A 2,449-nucleotide genomic window follows, 5' to 3' on the forward strand; every position below is an offset into this window, starting at 1 on the left:
GTTAATCTGTGGTGTTCAAGGTCACCACTGGCCATAAAATTGCTTCTTCCAAGCAAAAAAATAAAAAATAAAAATAAAACAGTACCTCTGTTCTTCTCCACAGGGTAACACCCCCTTCTTGCATCAAAAACGTCCAGGTTTACATCACTCCCTACTCAGCTCCGGTCCAGAAAAGCCCAAACATTTACTATTGAAACTCCTCGGTGATGGGGGACATCAGAGTACTGCTTGCTGACTTTAAACACACAAATGGATTGAACTCTATCGTTTTACAAATCTTAACCTGAAGGGGTAGTAGCTGAGACTGATCCCTAGCACGTATTCTAAGTTGTTCAAGGGCTTCGATTAAAAACTGGTCATTACTTGTTTAAAGTCGACTGAGTTATCAAAGTCACTCATGAATCAGTGGATGGATTGTGAATTCCCCTGCACAGTAAATTGACACATACAAACAAAAATGACGACCTCGGTCAGTTTTACAGACAGTCAGCTAAAATCCCCAACAAACATTTTTGGCACGATAACGCAATACAACATAAAATGTGAATAACAAAATGGCAACTGTTCCTATCGTGAGGTGATCTTGAGCGTTCCTAAGGTCTAGGTCTTTAGTTTTTTTGAAGTATTTTTCATTATTTGACTTTAAATGTGTTTATTTTATTGCATTGAATCATAAATGCAATAATCAGAACCCAAAACCCAAATCCAGAACACCAACAAAAAAAATATATATATATTTTTTAATGAAGTCATTGGTGGGCCGGATTGAAGTCACCCGTGAGCCAGAAATGGCCCGTGGGCCGCCAGTTGAGTAACCCTGATTTAGAGATTTCTGGTGTTCAGTATGTTTCTGTTCGTTTCCAGAGCCCACTGTTAGTTTAGGACGGTTTATCTGCTGACGCTCACCTGTATTTGATCAAATGAAACCTCAAAGGTGAAGGACTCGTTGAAGTATGGGCTTAATGTCTTCTTTTTAACAGATGTCTTCCTTTTCTTCCACTTCCTCTTGTCCAGAGTCAGCTGCACCTTCGCATACGGATCTATGAACGAGCGGACAAATTGTTCCTGCAGTTAGCAACGCCTTTACAATTTTATACACACGTTTAAGTTGGAAGTTCAAAAAGGCAAGTTTGAGTTTGTGGGATGGATGGTGGCAACACAGATACTGGTCCATACTGGTCCGATAAGCACTGTTTAACACTAACCCTATTGTAAGGAATGAATTTATAGTTTGGATGGATGGAAGGATGGATGGAAGGATGGAATGAAGGATGGATGGATGAATGGAATGATGAATGGAATGAAGGAAGGAAGGATGGATGGTTGGAATTATGGTGGATGGTTGGATGGATGCATGAAATGGAAGGATGGATGGATGGAAGGATGGATGGATGGATGGATGGATGGATGGAAGGATGGATGGATGGATGGATGGATGGATGGATGGAATGAAGGTAGGACTGTCTGGCTCGTGGGTCTGACCTGAGCTTCCTCCAAGGTCCATGCTCCTCAGGTTCTTGGCCTCCAGGATCACCACGGTCAGTTTGCAGGCAGCTGGAACGAAGCGCAGCGAGAAGCAGATCTCCCCCAGGTTCTCCTCCTGTGACACACACATGTTCAACTGACCCGTCCTTCGCTTTATTTTTGTTTAAATGTTTTAAAAAGGAGCTTATTGAAAAATAGGACGAGTGTTTCAAAGACAAAAAATACTATTGCTGATATTAATAATGTGTAAATAAATAATTGTACATTCAGTGACGAGAACGTTTGGTTTACGTGTCATTTAACGTGGGAGTGTTATCAATGTTCTTTGTGTGGGAGACTTAAATGATTGTTTATTGATTTGTATGACGGGGCAGAAATCACGTCTGATCCTTTTCAAACAAATTGTGTAAAATTGCATGTCTATTGGCATGACCATTATTTTCTTTCTTTGGTTTTACTTTTTATTGTCTGTTCGAAATGAATAAATAAATAAATAAAATATGAATAGGCATTTGTTAAATAAAATACAGAGGAACCTCACAATAAAAACATCTTCTTACACTTTATTCCAGTTAGAAAAGGTGTTCGCACACATGAAACACAAAACTTCTCAACTAAAGCACGACGTGTGGCTAAAGCCCTGCAGCCGAGGCTCCGGCCCTAACGCTCAAAGATGCTAAATTATATGTTAAAGCTGATCGTTGTAGTAGAGTGCACGGCACTTCATGCATCCTGTACGTTAAATCACATCCAGTGACACGTTTCCAAACGCACACATGGAGCTCCAAGTGTTTATGGATTTAGACTCATCAATAATTGTGTGAATGTTTGTGAAGCGTTCGCTCTACTGTGATCTCTACGATTCTCGTCCCGCAGTTTTCACGTTATTTCAATAAATTATAAATCAAAATGTTCAGCTCTTTCAGGGCAACTTTAGCTTTTTGACATCTTTATCCTTTTCTGC

At 40.0% G+C, this 2,449-nt stretch overlaps 1 long non-coding RNA gene across 1 annotated transcript; it reads right to left on the bottom strand.

Moving 5' to 3' along the window:
• Positions 1-998: 998 nt before the first annotated feature.
• LOC119415377 lies at positions 999-1,530 on the bottom strand. The gene is made up of 2 exons (XR_005187055.1): positions 1,483-1,530; positions 999-1,040 (listed from the first exon to the last, which is right to left on the bottom strand). It is a non-coding gene; the product is annotated as an uncharacterized LOC119415377 (long non-coding RNA).
• Between the last annotated feature and the right edge of the window lie 919 nt (positions 1,531-2,449).

The sequence above is a fragment of the Nematolebias whitei genome, chromosome 10 (genome assembly GCF_014905685.2).
Source record: "Nematolebias whitei isolate Nwh7 chromosome 10, NemWhi1, whole genome shotgun sequence".
Taxonomy (NCBI): Eukaryota; Metazoa; Chordata; class Actinopteri; order Cyprinodontiformes; family Rivulidae; genus Nematolebias; species Nematolebias whitei.